The sequence below is a fragment of the Conger conger genome, chromosome 7 (genome assembly GCF_963514075.1).
Source record: "Conger conger chromosome 7, fConCon1.1, whole genome shotgun sequence".
Taxonomy (NCBI): Eukaryota; Metazoa; Chordata; class Actinopteri; order Anguilliformes; family Congridae; genus Conger; species Conger conger.
In genome coordinates, this window is record NC_083766.1 from 47,458,525 (window position 1) to 47,477,489 (window position 18,965).

The 18,965-nt window shown below is 38.4% G+C and overlaps 1 protein-coding gene across 1 annotated transcript in view; it reads left to right on the forward strand.

Moving 5' to 3' along the window:
• The first annotated feature begins 16,015 nt into the window (after positions 1 to 16,015).
• Positions 16,016 to 18,965, forward strand: part of LOC133133295 (peripheral-type benzodiazepine receptor-associated protein 1-like) — a 108,172-nt gene continuing 105,222 nt past the window's right edge. Inside the window, exons 1-2 of the mRNA XM_061249402.1 lie at positions 16,016 to 16,204; positions 17,388 to 17,440. The gene's annotated coding sequence lies outside the window, so the exon portion shown is untranslated. The remainder of the gene's footprint in view (positions 16,205 to 17,387; positions 17,441 to 18,965) is intronic.

An 18,965-nucleotide genomic window follows, 5' to 3' on the forward strand; every position in this document is an offset into this window, starting at 1 on the left:
ACTCTTAAGTAAAAGGATTGAATTTATTTTATACCAATATAAGTGTATTCTGGCATGGCTTATTCATAGACCCCATAATTCACTTCATCATTCATGTACAGCTGTTGATGTCTGTTATTTATTTATGTAATAATGCAATGCCTTACCATGAGATATCGCCACTGCTGTGCTGCAACCGTTGATCAGCACAGCAATACAGTATATCACGGTAAGTCACAAATTAGGTAAATGGCAGGCGCCTTTATAGCGCCTTTATATAGCGCTTAATATAGCGCCTTTATCCAAAGCGCTGTACAATTGATGCTTCTCCATTCACCCATTCATACACACATACACACACACACACCGATGGTGATTGGCTGCCATGCAAGCCCCGACCAGCTCGTCAAGAGCATTTGGGGGTTAGGTGTCTTGCTCAGGGACACTTCGACACAGCCCGGGCGGGGGATCGAACCGGCAACCCGCTGACTGCCAGACGACTGCTCTTACTGTATTAATTCTACAACATTTATAAATATACATTTTGAAACTGAAAACTAAAAGAATGATACAGTAACTCACATGAAATCTTTTTTTATACAAATTGCTTCTGAAGTGTTTTTAGGTTGTGAGATTATGACACTAAAATGTAAAATTAAACAAATGTAAACATAGCGGAGGTTTTGCTAAGTTAGGAGTGACTTGTTAGATAATGGTATGTCTCTCAGCCAATCACAATGTGAGGTCGGAACTGTTGAACTAGGTCGGAATTATAATATCTCAATAAAGAACTATGTTATATTTGTACACAAACTTGATGTGAACTTGTGTACAAAATATGGTAAAAATATTGATAGGCATTCATATTCCACATGGGTTCTCTCAAAACTGCACCCAGATGTCCTCAAATGTCCCAAAATCTCCCCAATACAAAAAAATCTGCATATCTTTTTGTCCAGACACATGAATGATCCGAAAAGCTTATTTTTTCTATTGTAACAGATTTTTTGACACAAAATGTAAGGAAAATGTACCTTCACGTGTGTTTTATTCTCATATATGCGAGTATGTTTTTATAAAGCATGCCCAAAGTATTCAAAAAGCTCTCCAAAAAGAATTACTCAACCTAACACTTTTAAAATGGAACCTGATATCAAAATTAGGTTAACCAGAGCCTCATTAACCTCTTTAGCCAGTACAATTATAGGTTTACATCTATAGCAAATCCAAATCCTGTAATTACGCATGTCTGTATATTCATTCTGCTATGTGAACACAGCGATATTCCTAAACTGTCCGCCACTTGAATATGACACATTATACCTTGTTGGAAATGGTAGGAAACCCCATACAAGAAGCATGCCATGTTTTACATTAGTTTGGTACTAAAATTACCTAGAAATGCATTTACGTTGAGTCAGGTACCGCACTCTCCAATGCACGATCACCAGGCAGCTCTCCACCAGGCTACACTGTAAAAAATGTGACCAATGGTTACTTGAAAAAATTGTGGCAACAAAGTGACACGTGATATAATTGAATAGATTTTAAGTACTACAACTTTGATTAAAATTAATTGAATAAGTCAACTAAATTTATACAAAAAAGATAAGTAAGATTAAGTAATTGCATGCCAAACGATGAGTTATATAGCCCAAAACTATTTAGTAAATCCAAATAAATCTCCAAGGACAACTGACTTACATTTACTAAGTATCTGTGCAAAATTAATTTAGATTTACTACATATCTGGGCCAACCTAATTTATATTTATTAATTATTTGAGCAAAAGTGATTTATATTTACTAATTATCTGTTGGAATTTGGTATAAGATTACTAAATGTCTGGATGAAGGTTATTTGCATTCATTAAATAAAATGAATTATATTAAATCATATTTTAGTGCCTTGTCTACACCTTCTAAACCACTCAATATCATACCTTCTTATAATGCCAAAGTTTACTTAAGGCATGTCAACAGATCACCATGAAAATAACAGCTGGTAAACATTTGTGTGTAACTTTGTCGCACAGGTTTACCCACATTTTTTTTAATGTAAAATGCATTTGGACTTGTAAGAGACAGAGCAGATAGAATTGGATTCACTTTTTAAACTACTTGAACAATCACATTATTCATTTGTGTAAACTGAAATTCTTAGAATAAATCATGTCCAATTTGCATCCCTGTTGAACACAGTAGAAGAATAGTACAAGAATAGTTGCCTCTGCCAATATTAAGTAAAAAAAAAAAAAGATGATGCCACTTAAAATGAGTATGGTTGATTGGCATTTCTGAACAACCGCTTGCAAACAACTCAAGCATTTGAAGGTAACCATGTAACAGTTGACAGAGACTTAATTCCTTTTCATTTTGCAAGGGCCCATTTTCTTAAGCTAGCAGTTTGTTCTTGAGGCTGTTCACTTTTGGGGAAAGCTTTGAACAGTCCAGCCCGAGGAGGAGTTTCTGGACAACTTCAAACGTATATCTGAGCTCCTTGGGATAGGCTCCTTGGGATAGGCCTTCTAACTGTTTTGAAAAGAAAACCTAGAACTGTTTTAGAAAGTGATAATGTACTTGTAAAGACATTTTCTTGCCAGGTTATTTAAATAGGACACAGTCAGGTCACCAAAATATCAAAATAATTCAACGTCAGCTAATATAATAGTCTGATCTATTAGTCTATGAGTGACAGTTTTAAATATTTGTAAATTATTTTTTTGAAATTAAATCGATCCATTGCTACATACATTTGTTTCTCCCTGGCACTTGTGTATTGATGAGTATTTTATTCTACATTCACAAAGACAGGCTGGTCACCTATCGGCCCATCTCTATATGGCACTGTAAACTCATTCCTGGAGCCAGGAGTCATCCACAGTAATTGGATCAACTCTGGTCCTCTGCTTATTTTAGAATAAGGTCTCTGTAAAAGTGGCTCCTGACTGCTGTTTGAATAGCTCTTAGAAAGAAATCCTTAGCTAGAAACTTTTAGAGCCAAATTAGAAAGATACATGAATATAGTAGTGCAAAACTGCAAACATCAGTAGCTTGCCAAGAATTATTGGGAGAAATACAGTATATAGAGGGATGACAGAATGATCACCTTCATATTTTAATATGCACTTACTCAACTTACATCATACTGTTTTAGGAGATGATCTAAAGATTCCCCAAGGTACACCATCAAACACCGAATGACAACATCTCTGGTCAAGTTAGTGTTAGGATTGGTTGGAGCCTGAAATGACAAAAATAAGCATTATTCAAGGGGTAAAAACTGTCCACTGACCTAAAACTTTTTAAAGATGAAATTTGTAGGCGTCGTATTTTACTGTTATATGAAACCCCATCAAGGCTCCTTGATGTGCTGTTTCAGGGACCAGTCTATTGAAACACTTCCTGTCATTACAGAGGTTTTCAGGTAACCAACTATGGCTCCAGGAAGTCATTGTTCCCAGCAAAGCAATAGTGCATAGCACATGAGCCTGAATTACAGGCTAGCATTACTTCTTGTAAATTTAAGTAATACGCAAATTATATTCCAACCCATTCCTAACCCTTCCTAAAATAAAATATTAGCTAACATACAGTAACTCATTGAAGGATACCTTGAGTAGGATGGCCTGCAACCTCAACCCCATGGCGTGGAAGAGATTCAGAAGCCTGGGAGTGTATTCATCTAGCTTGGACATGAACTTTGATTCAAGGTGCACCATTGTGATTCTGTAAAACTCATCCTGGATCTGAAAGATAAATGAAATGTTGTAGCATTTGGACACTGAGCATGACATACTAAAATGATGTAGCTTAGGCTACAGTATTTCAGTGTTTTCACTATATCAGTCTGGCCACACTGACCTCAAACCAGCTTTCACAGGCAGCTCAGTCTGAAAGCATGAGCTGCAGTCAATGCCCGACAGCGAAAAACTGAAAAAGATCTCCTGGCCGTAGCCTATTGTAGGCTACTGTGAACAGCAACATGAAACCGTTTGTAGCCTGCGTGGCTGACAGAGCCTTAATAAAGTTGGGATTAGCACAACAACACCAGCCAGAGTGTGCAGAAAAGACAATAACAGACTGTCCATGAAAAAACCAAAAACACTAGGCTAATGTAAAAAATAATAATAACAAACATGAAACCGCGCAACTGTCGCAACGCAAAACTGATCTCCCGAAGAGGCTAACCTTCTTTCAACAACATGTTAGGCTACTTAAGTAAAGACGTTACCCGAGTGCAATGTACTTTTAGAAAACGAAATGCTGTGACTGTAAACTAACTAGCAATTACTCACCTCTGAGAGTAAGAATGTTTACTCCTACATTTGTGCGGTGGAAGCTTCGGTTGAAGCAAGGGAAATTGGTAAAAGCTTAGAGGCAGCATGGCTACATACGGTAGGCTATAACGTTACACTTGGAAAAATTACATTAAATTGTTATATTTCGGCCAGAAACTGTTTAGTCCTTGCTATGCTTTAAGTAGAAACAAAGACAAGACAGACTAACTGAATCAGCTTCAGTTTGTTACAGCGGCATAGGCCTATTTGGCTTAAGAACTTGCAGTTGGCTAGATCAAAATAATGTTCGATTGCATAGGCTATAATTGCAACTTAATTTGTTCGTTGACCAACAATAATGAAACGGATCTTACCTTCGGGAAAACAACACTCCATGAAATGTGTGCGGTATGATGTCCATCCATGTGGGGGGAAATTCTTTGGGCGGAAGTGTAACTAGGTGATTAAAAACAACAATCTCCCAATGAGTAAAATTGACCAATTTTCTGTATCTTTGACTTTCCTGATGAAATACAATTAAATGCTACTCATTGATTCAACTAATTTTATTCACACAAAACTGAGTAAAATGCAATTAATAAATAATAAAAAATGGTTGAATTCCACTCAGTGCGATTCCAAACTGCACATACCCTTTTTTATTATGTATAGCTCACTATAATTTATTTATGAAATATTAATTAACCCCAGTCTCAGTTTTTACAGTGTAGTGCTCCTGGACAACTGGCAGCAAAACATTTCCAAAACATCAATGACCCACCTCCATATTTGACATTTGATGATCCCAAGACACATTGGTTAAAATGCTATAGAAATTCCAACCATTTACCACTACTAATAACAAGTAGTTCAAGACGGCATTTGCTTAGGTATAGTCACTGCAAACACATAGTTTTCTCGAAAATGGCTGAACAGATTATGAAAGAAACTTCAGACAGTCATAGCTTCATAACCAGGTGGGATATTTGGTTCCATACAAACCAAACTTGTATTTCTACCAAACATGAAAAGTGAGCTAAGAAAAGAACAAATAATGTGTTTATTCATGCACAATTTTTGTTTTATATTGGAAGTCTTTTTAACAATCTGGCATCACCGTTTTGCAGTTTTATCACATCACAGGTTTTTTGTATGATATAAATATTAGATTGTTTTTTGTATGATATAAATATGAATTCAACAATACATTTGAGATGTCGACCACTGAACCACAAGCGGGCAGAGTGGTTGGGGTTAATCCACTGTTGTATTTCCACTTGTTTTTGATCCACTACGGATGTCATTTAAACATTGTGTTTTGTAGATGTCTCCAAATGACAGGTCTGTGGTCCATCCACCTTTAAGAACTATGTGCCGACCTTCATTCCATATTTTCCACATTGTCGATTGTCTCTGAAGCGGATTTCCTCATAAGTTAAAGACCGCCACGTTTTATGCTGGTCTTATCTATAACACAACACCTGCACAACCATGTTCATGTCATACATATACATTAACAAAGAGAATGGCCACCTGTCTGACATAATGGACGATGTTCTTCTAGACAATGGCCTAAATGGTTGTTATGCTTGCCCAGGCTTTACAAAATATGATGCATTGTTACATAATATTTTCACAAAAGGATTTTATTGGAGTTTCTTTGTCTCGATGTGTTACGCATGCTGAACTTTGGAAATGACCCCAACTGTCACTGTGATAAATCACAGTGTAGTTATGTATCGTATATCATACTGCTAAATATAAGATGTTTTTGTATTTCTATACCATGTCCACCTGGAGTAATTAATTACAGTAAAGTACATGAGAGTTAGCACTTCATGGGGAATCACTGGAAGTGACATTGTTTTATCCACTGTTTTAAACAATTTTCCTTTTCTCCAAATTTGGAAAATCCAGTCGTATTTCTGTATGCATAAAATCACTGCAATATCTTTCGTCAATTCAGGAGACAGTTGAAAAGTATGCCTCCTCTGAATCCAGTACTTTCACCCAGAAAAATGTCCAGTGTCAAATCAACCCTGCATTGTACTCGCTGAATATTTTCTACAGCAGCCGCTTTTTGGCTCGACAGTCCACCAGCTGAGCTGCCGCCCTGTAGGGTTAGCGCAGTTGCTGTCAGTGGCTCTGCCATGGCCGAGGCCTCTCTGTGTGGAGTTTGCATACTGTGAGGCGGCAGTGATACCCACTGCACCATTCGTGCCACATTATTTTTATTGCATTCCAGTAACATACTGTAAATAAAGGTGTCCTTGTCACAGTGTTCTACACTTCTAGACATAATCTACATGGATAATCTATATGGAACTGTTCTGGCAAAACAGCCTTTCATTCAGGAAAACGTGTTGTGACGTGTATGTGATTGATTCAGTATGAGAGCATGTTGTGACGTGTATGCGATTGATTCAGTATGAGAGCACGTTGTGATGTGTATGCGATTGATTCAGTATGAGAGCACGTTGTGATGTGTATGTGATTGATTCAGTATGAGAGCACGTTGTGATGTGTATGTGATTGATTCAGTATGAGAGCACGTTGTGATGTGTATGCGATTGATTCAGTATGAGAGCACGTTGTGACGTGTATGCGATTGATTCAGTATGAGAGCACTTTGTGATGTGTATGCGATTGATTCAGTATGAGAGCACGTTGTGACGTGTATGTGATTGATTCAGTATGAGAGCACGTTGTGACGTGTATGTGATTGATTCCGTATGAGAGCACGTTGTGATGTGTATGCGATTGATTCAGTATGAGAGGACGTTGTGACGTGTATGTGATTGTTTCAGTATGAGAGGACATGTGGTCACTGAGGTCGAGCAATGATGGGCTGCTGCAGTGAGAAACGTTCCTGACAGAACTCGCTTGCTCAGATCATATGCCCAGCTCATTAGTGTTTGTTCACATCTGAAAATAATCACAAAATGGGGCTCTCTGAAAGACTTGAAAAGATTAGATTAATTCATTATTGTATAGTAAATAGCAATATGATTTCAGTCTGTTTGTGGTATTTTCATGATCCACCGTGGTCACTGGTTCTGTACCAGTTAGTAAGGTAAAGATATCAATTAATCAAATAAGTTTTAAAATATGACATTATTGATTTATTTATTCTTTATTACCTTTTTAAACACTATTTTATTTGCATAAAAAAGTAAATGTCCTGTATTATAGTTATTCAAAATATTCCAACATAGAGAAAACAAAGTACTTCTTTTGTTATACCTTAGATCTACAGTAAATAATCTTCGATTTCAGTGATAAGCTAAAGTCTGCATTACTATGACTAGCAGCAAGAAAAGCTTCTAGAACTTCTTGTATAAAGACTTACTACAAGAATATTTCAATGTTTTGTAATTGAAAAGATGACTGGATGGGCCATTACCTTAAACACAGAATTCTTAATATCAAGTAAATAGTCAAATTAAACTTTAAAAAAATAGTATTGCCAATACAAAATTTAGACAGGATTAGTAATACCCATCGAAGTCTTATCAGCCCTTGTTTAAAGACCACAGTGAGAAAAATCATCAAATCTTCAATTCATTAAAGCAATGGTCTACTAAAAGAATGCACAAGTGACAGATTACAAAGAGGTGCCAAAAGAAGAATCAGAATCAAGTATCTTCAAGTGAAGGATCACAAATATATCCTGTCATCTGCTTGAAAGCAAACATTTAAAAGAGGGAGATACATGGTTTAATTAAAATGTAATCTTGTGAACATATTGAAACTGCAAAAAGGTTCATCAATATCAATATTGGCAATCCAACTGCCTTCCCAGTATGTACAAGAAGGCATATGAGAAGGAAATCTCTGGTTAAGAAGAAGAGATTAGATCTCAACAAAAAATGGGGGAAAACAGGTGCAAACTAGTCATGGTGAGATCATTGGTACACTGTAATTCTATAGTTTGTGCATGCAAAATGGAAGACATTCCCAGCCAACTCCCAATGCCAATCCTTTCTTCCTATTTTCCATGCCCCTCCCTCCTATGTTTCCTCCTTAAGTTGTTTTTTCTCTGTCTCTCTCCAGATCATGTTGTTACCCCTTCACATCATCATTTCCTCCGGACATAGCCGCCATGTCCCTTCAGCTTGCATGTACAGCTACATGAGGACTTACATAACATGACCAAAAACGCTGTCAGCCTCTTAATGCCCCAAATCTACCACCCTGACTGCCCATTGGAGCACTGAGCAGGTCATTTATACACAGCCACCATCTTTTCACTTGATGGACATTTTCAAGATCTCAGCTACCTCTGAGCTTACTGTCTACTGATTCTGCTCTATTGTTATTTCATAACTAGCTTACATATTTTATATAGCTGGATATTTTGTGAGGAAATTCATATAATGGCCAGGTTTCAGGGTTGCTCTCTCGTTCTCTCTCTGTAGAATTTTTCTTTTATATTTCTATTTTGAATGCTCAGTCACAGTTCTAAATTTACTCAATTATTTATTTTTATTTGGTGCAATAAAGGAAGCAAAAGCCTAATTTATTTATTTCGTTAACTTGGGTGTTACCCTGAGATTACTGCTGGGTGAACTGTTCAGCTAGAGCATGCTAGTTACAAATAGCAGCTCCGGCCCTGGAACCAAAACCCAAGCAGTGGTTCGGTTCACCTGTGTGTCCCAACCACCGTTCGGAGACTGAAATGGGAAAAAGTAACACTGGGACCGTGTCCAGTTTTTTAAACCGGTACCTCCCGCACACTGTTATCTTTTCCACTTTCTCTGACAGAGCTCCCGAAACTGTTATTATTGTTGACAAACACCAATAAGAGACTTCAAAGGCAATCAAAACCCTCGATCCAGAAAGCTTTCTTATACAGTAACTGCGCTAAGAAAGTGACCTGTCTAATCAGAAAAAGCTGACAAACCAAATATCCAATTACTTATGGTCCCCTAATATGGGGGGTACTTCGTATAAAAATGGATGTAATCCTTACAGGATCACCTGATATGGATGTAAATACCTTCAAATTAAAGGGGACATTCTGCATATTATTCATTGTTTCATTTCAAATCCAATGTGCTAGAGTACAGAGCAAAAGAACAGAAATTGTACCACTATCCAAATACGTACAGACTGCACTGTATGCTATGTTACACTTTTAAGGTGTTTGGCCAGGAGCTGCTTGGCCATCATCATGCTAAGGTGCTGGTTGGTTAAGCTGCACTCACAGTGTCTTCCTCAAACTCAGGGATGGATCTAGAAATGATTTTGCAGAGAAGAAATGATGAGGAAGCCCATGCACACACATACACACCTCACCTTTAGGGCCCCCCTGGACCCACTATTGCCCAGGAAAGTTTCCCCTGATATACCCCCTGCGCTGCACCACTACTCCAACTCATATCTGCACATATCTCTTCTGAAATGTTGTGTGATCAGAGGTGTACATTGGTAGAGGGTGTTGCCTGATCGAGTAAGGAGTTGGACATTTTTTTTTTTTCAATTTTAGTTGAACTTTTCTGTAAGGTGCATGATTTTCCCTGCATTGTGTTACTTTTTTTGGCAACAATACAATTATAACAAATACAGTTGTTGTTTGTTAGATTAACATTATAACAATTATAAATTGGCCTCAGAGCCTTCCTGGTAATATTGCACTATTGTAATGAGACACTGTGCTCCACTACTGTACATCACACTGGACAAGATTGTGATTGAAATGTAATGTGATTTCAAAGCATGAAAAATGAGTCAAGAATACCTATTTAAAATATGAAACATTTGAGGAATCATAGAGATGTATCATTATAATCATTATATGTCTATTCTGTCTCCCACAGATGAAACCTGTTTTTGCTGACTAAAACCTCCCTCTGCTGGTGTAACTGGGTATAGTCCAATCCAGTGGTTTTTCCACTAAAAAATATTAGTCAGGGTTGATTATATTTTTTGGACAATATTTAATATTTATCATGTTGTCAGTATTATAACTTTGGTTGGACTAGTATGTATCAATGTATCATGTCATTTCATTATGTTCCTGAAGGGGAGGGGCCTCACCTATGTAATGTTTGGCTTCTGCCCGTCCTAGCCTTCCTAGCCTTCAGATTGGTTCTCTGAAGAAGTGAACCGATTGAACTCTACCAAAGTACAACTGACCCACTTCAGATTTTGTACCCCTCACAATAGGGTCAAACACCCAAGGTGACTTTTGCTGACCTGTGAAGTGGGAGACACAGATCCCACTGAGATCAGTGACAGGCCACTATGTGGACACCCAGAAACACAACTCTTCCAACAAACAATACGTGGCATTGAGAGAGCTCGGTTTCAATTGTTAAGTGGACAAAACAAAAAACAAAAAGCAACATATAGAATGGTGTGTAAACCTCACTGAAAATCGAGGCACTCTTCTCCTTTCAGTGCAGAGTTGTAGTGATGCGGTGGGAGGGGTTTGGGGGATGGATGTGAGAGGACGGCAGAGATCCAGTGTGGGAAATGTGAGAATAGAAAAAGTATGCAGTGATATGCTTCTCGCCGTCATCAGCGATGACACTTGACACTAGAGGGTCAGAAAACTTGTTGGTAGCAGGAAATGAAAAAAATAGCAGTTAGGATTGAGTCTTGTATCAGAGGACTCTGACAGAGAGCCAGTTTGACTGGGGAAATGTTTAAGAGGGCACAAGTGCTCAGAATGTCTGTATACTATATGTATACAGGGAAGCCTGTAGCCTAGTGGCTAAGTTACATGACTGGGAGCTGGAAGATTGGTGGTGCAAACCCCAGTGTAGCCGCGATAACATCTATGATGCAGCTGCCCTTGAGCAAGGCCCTTAACCCCACATTGCTCCAGAAGTGATTGTCCTCTGTCCTCAACTGTAAGTCGCTTTGGATAAAAGTGTCAGCTAAATAATTGTAATGTATGTAGTAATACATTGCATGCACACATGCAGACTCTATCCCGGACCGTATCTAAGCAACTGGATGAGTAACTGCCCGGAATACGATCTGGCACTGTTCTTTCAACATGAGTAAACAATTAATGAGGCATGCTAAAATGTTAATCCAGTCTCAGACAAATCAGATTGTAAACTTGCAATTAAAAGGGATACATGCAAAATTGAACTCGGTCAAGCAGTCTGCTGCTGTAAATCACAATGGCAGATTGTGTTGAAGTCAAAACAAAATTACATGTTATCCAACCACATACCATGATCTGGGGTGTTTGCTCACACTCATTTCATTTCTACAGATTATTGTATCTGTTATTTTGGGATATATAGGATATTATATGTTGAGGGGAATCCAAAGGGCATGTTGGAATTGATAATTGCTTCCAACATTTTTAAAGTGTGAGGCATTATAAATAGGGCCACCAGTTTGTCTCTTAGAGCAGTGGTCTCCAACCCTGGTCCTGGAAACTACTGGGTCTGCTGGTTTTCGCTGTTACTCTGCACTTAATTAATCAATTAGAGCAGCTGATTACACAGCTAACTCACCTCACCTGGTTACCTGGGTCTCAATAGGGTGCTGATTTTAAGGTGAAAACAAAAACCAACAGGCCCAGTAGCTCTCCTGGACCAGGGTTGGTGACCTCTGTCTCTGTCTCTGTAGAGTATGTAATATAATATATAGAGGAGGGGCAGCAACGGCCAATCCGTTTCAGGATTTTGTGCCAACTCCTAATCTTAATTATTTAATTAGCTAAATAATGTCTTGATCAGACATTTGTATATGCACTAGCTACAGCTGCAGGCCCAGCTGCAAGTGTATCCTAAAGATTTCACTCTGCTCAAGTAGTGAGTGAACCAGCATAATTTCTAGAGCTGTCAGAAAAATAAAATAAGGTATTTGGTTGGAACAAAAACCAACTTGCAGACCGGCCTCAGCAATGCCAATAGATGGGGAAACATTTCTGCCACACAGGGCACCAGGAAGTGTAATAGTTTCGCTCACTGCACATGCTCAGCCGTGTCCTTAATCACATGCCTAGTCACATGCCCACAAGGAAAATGCAGGGTAATGATGTGCCCTGATGGATGAACCAACAAAATGCCAACTGCCAATGCCAATGCCAACAAAATCAGCTGATAGCTTGAAAGAAAGAGTGCACAATAGCCTTTTGTGAAGCCTCTTATGAAACAATGATTTAATTTGCACCAACTCAATTGACAAAGTAATTGCCACTAATTAAGCACAGATGATGATTGACAAAACATTTTGTCTTGCTTGCACAAAAATGACAAAATATACATTTATAATTAAACAATCATGGTGTTTAGTGAATACCTTAAGTATAATCAGGTGTCTTAGTAATGGGCTAAAACAAAAACCTGCTTTATATGGATACATTTTTCTTTTACTGCCTTGATACTCAATCCTGGTCCTGAAGTGCTGGTTGTTTTCATAAAATCAGCGACTCCAGCCAAGAAATCAGGTGACCTGAATTAACTGTTTAATCAATTGCTTTAACTCATCACTTGCTGAGATACTGAAATGCTGAATAACAACAAAAACCAGCAGACCATGCAGCTCTCCAGGACCAGGAGTAAGGATCAAACATTTACATTTACATTTCAGTCATTTAGCTGACGTTTTTAACCAAAAGCGAAGTTACAAGTACAATTTCAACAAAAAAAAGCATCAAATCCATAAATATCAAAACACAAATGTAGAGTTCTAACCAAAAACAATAGTCATAGTAAGTGCAAGGTTTTATAATATATAATAAAGGGTGTACAGGAGGAATATAGTGTGGGGGGGGGATCAGGAGGGAGGACGTACAGTCTGAAAAGATGCGTCGAAATATTGGGATTCTGCTGTTCTGAAAGTAGGCAAGTCATTCCACCACTGAGGTATCAAAACCGAGAACAGGCGTGAGGGTGCAGCTTGACCACTTGGTGCTCGAAATGAGGAGACCACAAGTTGACCCAAGCTGGCAGACCAAAGTGGTCTTGCTGGTGTTTAGGGAGCAATTAAAGTCTGGATGTACTATATCAGGGGTGCACAACAACCTGGAGAGCCAGTCTGCGAGCTGATTTTTGTTCCAACCAATTACCTTAATTTATTTTTCTGATCGCTCTATAAATTATGTTGGTTCACTCCTGTACGTGAGCACAGAACAATCTTTAGGATACACTTGCGATCTGTAGCTGTAGCTGTCTGATCAAGACATTATTTAGCTAATTAACTCATTAAGATTAGAAGTTGGCACAAAATCCTGAAGCGGATCGGCCCTTGCTGTGCACCCCTGCTCTATATATTATATTACATACTCAAAGAGACAAACTGGTGGCCCTATTTCTAATGCCTCATACTTTTAAAATGTTGGAAGCCATTATCAATTCCAACATGCTCTTTGAATTCCTCTCAACATATAATATCCCATATATCCCAAAATAACACATCTGTAGAAATGAAATGAGTGTGAGCAAACACCCCAGATCATGGTATGTGGTTGGATAACATGTAACTGGGCAGTCCCCTTAGCAGCCTGGAATGGCAACACTAGTGCCTTGAAGCAGATGCATGCAGCAATAGGACAGCCACTGGAGGCCAATGAAAGGTGAGGTGACATGAGCCGACTTGGGCTGACTGATGGTCAGGCGGGCTGCAGCATTCTGGACCCGCAGGAGCGGCTTGGGAGGGAAGGGAATTTAAAATTGAGTGTCATGAGCATAAGAGTGGTAAGAAAAGCCATGGGAAGAGATAACACAACCAAGAGACATGGTGTATAGAAAGAAGACCTGAGCCCTGCAGGACCACAGTTTGTAGGGGGTGTGGGTCAGAGACTGAGCCCCTCCATGTCACCTGGTAGGAACGACCAGAGAGGTAGGAAGTTCTGTGACACCCATCCCAGTGAGTGATGAGAGCAGAATCTCATGGTTGAATGTATCAGAGGAGGTCGACAGGTCAAGGAAGACGAGGACAGAGGAGAGGGATTTGGCTCTAGCAGAGTGGAGAACCTTGGTGACCGCGAGTAGGGCAGTCTCAGTGGGGTGGCCACTCTTGAAATGTGTCTTGCTGCATGATGATAATCTTTTGTCCAAAGAGATTGGTGGAATTTTCTGGAATATTGGTGGACAATATGGGTCTATCACTCTGTTGCTGCTATCACTGATTACATCATCAATAAAAACCAGTGAACCAGTTCCATATGCGGCCATACAGGCCCAAGCCATCACACTGCTTTCACCATTCTTTACAGATTAACCATATTATGCCAATGGAGCTCTTTCACCTTTCTATCAATCTGGTGAAGGTTTATCCTTGTCTCATTTCTCCATAAGACTTGTCTTCAGAACTCATCAGGCTCATTTAATTATGCATCTTTGCTAATTCTAACCTCGCCTTTCTTCTCTTGGTGCTGATGAGAGGTTTACCTCTGCATGTAAGTGTAGCCTCTGTAATTTGCCTCTCTCAGTCTTCTGCACGTAGTAGTCTTCTGTGATGCCTTCAGCCCAATGTATGGAGATCATTAGCAATTACTCCAGCTGTCAACTGAGGATTTTTTATCCCTGTCAACACTTTCTGATGTTTTCCACTGACAGACTGAACAACGGTTATTCCTGAATCTTCCATGTGTCCTCTTCTTTAGGACATTCAATTCTGTTGACTTTGCAATGTACAAACATTCTACAACTTTTTTTTTCTTTCATCCTCACAATAGCTGTCATACTCAGTTGTCTGGCCCTCATATTATCTTGTATCTTTTAACTAATAAAGTAGACTCTACAAACGTTTCCAAAGGATGCAACCCATGCCCTGACACACTAGTTCCATTTACAAATACAGTTATAAATGAAACCTGTGAAATTTGAAACAGCTGACAGGCATTTGTCCTAATACTTATGCTGACTTGGAATAGGGGGATTCATTGAATGGGATGGGTGTAATGTAGTTCAATGTTTGTTAAAATACACATGAAATAAAGGCAGACATTGTGAATTTTGCCCCATAGTCATTGTTTAATTAAAAAAACAAAAACAATTTGACACAATTGCCCCAATACCTTTGCATTGAACTGGGTGTGCTTTTATGTCAAATAAAAAAATCTATGCTTGAAAAATTGTGGGTGTATTAAAATCTTTGACTCGTAGTCTATATAAAGTGATATAGGCTGTAGCTAAATAGTTCCTACTTAAATAGTTCCTATGCAGGATCAAATGTAAATTAGAGCCACCAAAACTGCATGGCATTCAAAATCCAGCGGAAATATTTTGTTAAGTAGCATTTTATGTTAAGATTTAATTTTACCCTGGTGACATGGCATGGATAAACAAAAAGCTTCACTCAGATTAATGAATGAAATTTTAAAAACTGTTTTTTTTTTTAGAAGAATGACAGATGTGGCCTTCTGGAACACTTCCTAATGATCAAAAATGAATTATTCCTTTTTTGTCTCACTGTAGGGTACAAACATCGACTGTATCTTACTCTGAACGACATTTATACTGATGATATTATTCTAATTACGGAGTAGCATAAAATGGGAGATTATGCTCCTCAATAATTTGAAAAGGCATAATTATTGGATAACTTTCTCAGAAACATTTATTCCGTGATATTTTCCAAACAATTCTATTTTCTTGGCAAATAGCAAATTCAGTGCATTAAATATTTCTGGTATTCAGACAATTAGCTCATGTTTATTAAAGATCCTTTACAGAAAACAAAATGTCGTTTTCAACCACTAGCAGGCGCTGAGTTTACAGAAAAAGATTTTTGTCGTCGCTGACGGGATGCCTTTTAAAGTTGGGGCTGCCGAATGAACGTTCGTCTGGCTCCTTTCTTGCTTCTAGTGTGTGGACATTGCCGTGGCGTGAACGGTTTTCATGAAAAATAAAGCCCAGTGTTTGTAATTATTACATTTTCTAGCCATGAATAAGGGTGATTGAAATGCTTCTCATTTGAAATATTGTGTGCAGTGTGGTGCATTTGTAAAGTTTTCTCTTTTGGTTTAACGAGGTAAGTTTGTTTTATTATTTGTATACAAAACACGAGCTGCGAAAATAAACAGTTTAGCTCGATTAAAGTAGACACGTGTTGTTAGTTAGCTAGTTTACTTGCGCAGGCTTGCCACCAAGGTAGCTAGTTAACGTTACCTAGCTAATTACCATAGCGACTGGAATTGAATCGATAAGATAACATGATGGCTAACATTGCTATCAAGCTATGTCTAGGCAAAACGCTAGATTACATAATTTCGCCACGTCTAAATAATATGTTCGCTACATATAGCGTATAGCTACTTGTTTTTAAGAAACACTCGTATTTTATCCATTACGGTGGCTGACCAGTTAGCTGAAACGTTTCCTTTTGAATTTCCTCCTGGACGTCGGGGGCATTTTTAAATGCACACAGACAATAACGTTAATCGATTGGGCGCACCAGTTGCATCCTTGCAGAGACTAGCCTACACAGTTCTCATGTTCCTGGTTAGTTTTAACCGCTATCCCGAAAACTACGCAGTATTAATGCGAATATTTGACCGGGTGGCACACCGGCTACCCACAATGTTGGAAGCTTTTATATCTCATAGCTAGCTGGCCTGTTAGCTAATTAGTTATTTCTACTGTTACAATGATTGGCTTCTGTTTTAAAAGATAATGATTATACCAGATGCAACACTATTTAGCAGTTGTATTGCATACGAGCTGAGGAGGTGGTTCCACTGAATATTGCGGTGGTTCTACGTTCTAAGTTAGCTTGGTTCGTCATATTGTTCTCCGTTTTTAAGCGCCAGCTGTAATTAACATAACATGCTTATTAAATGACGGAACCTGTGTGATGTAGCTAAAAACGTACCTATTTATATATTTACGGAATTGCATATAACCTACAAAGACCTGACTGTCGGTATTTACTATTCATGGTTACCCATATGTCAACGCAGCACATGGGTTTTGTCAGGGGCGAAGGTCTGCGTTAGACATATGGCATCTAGGTGCAGTCTGGTCTAAGTTACGTTTCACGGCGACCTGCGTCACTAGTCTTCATTGATGTTCGATGGGTGTGTATCGCTTTTGTATTATGTTTAGCCTTTTACAGAAACAAAGAGGAATCCGGTTGCTTTGTCAGGTCATTTTTCTCATTGGTGATTCCACGTCTGTTACTGTTCATGTACACAATACCTATTTGCTGTTCCCAGGTTTGGTGAGGAAAGCAAGACAGCGTTTCAAAATGGTGTTTCCGAATCTATAGGTAAGACTGACTGCCAAATATCTTTTTGGGTTTGTACAGGTGTGCGGATCTCAGTCCAGATTACACCCCATAACTTGTTGTGGTTCCTCATCCGCTTTAGTGAGAATTTACAAGGAACTTTTGCAGTGGACATTGCATTGAACTATGTGTTATCAGTTATTTTATTTGTCTTGGTTAAAATTCAAATATCAAATATTCAATCAAATATTGAGTGTTGTGAGTTTGCTGACACTGAATAAATAATTGGGAAGGGATGATGGTATGCTGTCATCATAGCAGTCAGAAAATATGCATGTCATATTGTATGTGTGTCAGCATACAGAGCTGCTGCCATGTGAAAGTGCAGTTAAGTTGTCAAGGTGATATTTTAGGGGCATTTTGTACTGGAAATCCACAGGGGTCTGCTCCTTTCTCTTTGCACCTTAACCCTCCTATTATATTTGGGGTCAATATGACCCCATTTAATATTTGACATCTCTTAAAAATCAGTTAACCTTGTTTCATATTGATACTGTATGATTTGTCGAATTTCCTAATTTGGTGGGATTAAATAGTAAACTTGCAATAAATATACTGCTAAATCCTGTACCAATGTTTCATACAAATGTGTTGTGGGGTTCCTTTGACCCTCTGTAACTGTATAAAATTAAAATTTTTATTTTTCTCAGATTTCATGTTCACATTTCCGGTGGCACTTTCCCATGCAGGTGCCAGACTTTCACTGACTGTAACTTCGGCTCTAAGATAAAAGCTTAGTCATTTTGAAAACAATAAGAAGGCGACAACCAAAGTGTCAAAATATTTATATTATTTCTATTATTTAATAATTGTGTGTTCATTTAAACTGCTGCTCAATTAGACCCCCAACATAAAGGCAGTCATAAAATCTTAACATAATAGGAGGGTTAAATTAAAATTCAGACCCTGTAAATTGGTGGGGTCCTTTCACTGTGTAGTTGGCTGCTTCAATCAATTAAGTGCTGAGTAGCAGAGAGAAGCAGCTGCCCCTGTGGCTCCCCAGGAAGGGTGCAGGCCCCCTAAAGTATTACAGTGGCTCTGAAACCCTGTAGGTCCTGTTTGGTATTTTTTTGCTTTCAGAAAGCTGTTAACCGGTGTATTTGGGTAATTCCATGTCAACTTGGCACACTTTTCTACCGCATCGTTAATGATTTTAATGGGATTTAGCATGAAAATTTGGCCTTATAAGAAACACCTGGAATAATAATATTAATATTGTCTCTGATTATTAATCTGGGATACATGGGCTGCCAAAGTTTGTGCTAATTTGCATGACTCCATGACTTGCCCAATCTTCATTACTGTAGGGCATAGAGAAATGGTTCTTATATTGCTTTACAGGTCTTCACCAGTCCTATCTTTGACATCTACACTATTCTGTTCACCCCAAAATGAATGCCGACAGTTATGTACTGTATGTATGAGTAATTATAATCTTGAAATCTGATTTGTGAAAAAACTTATGTTTAAAAATTGATAAAACTTTCTCCTAAGTTAGGTTATAATG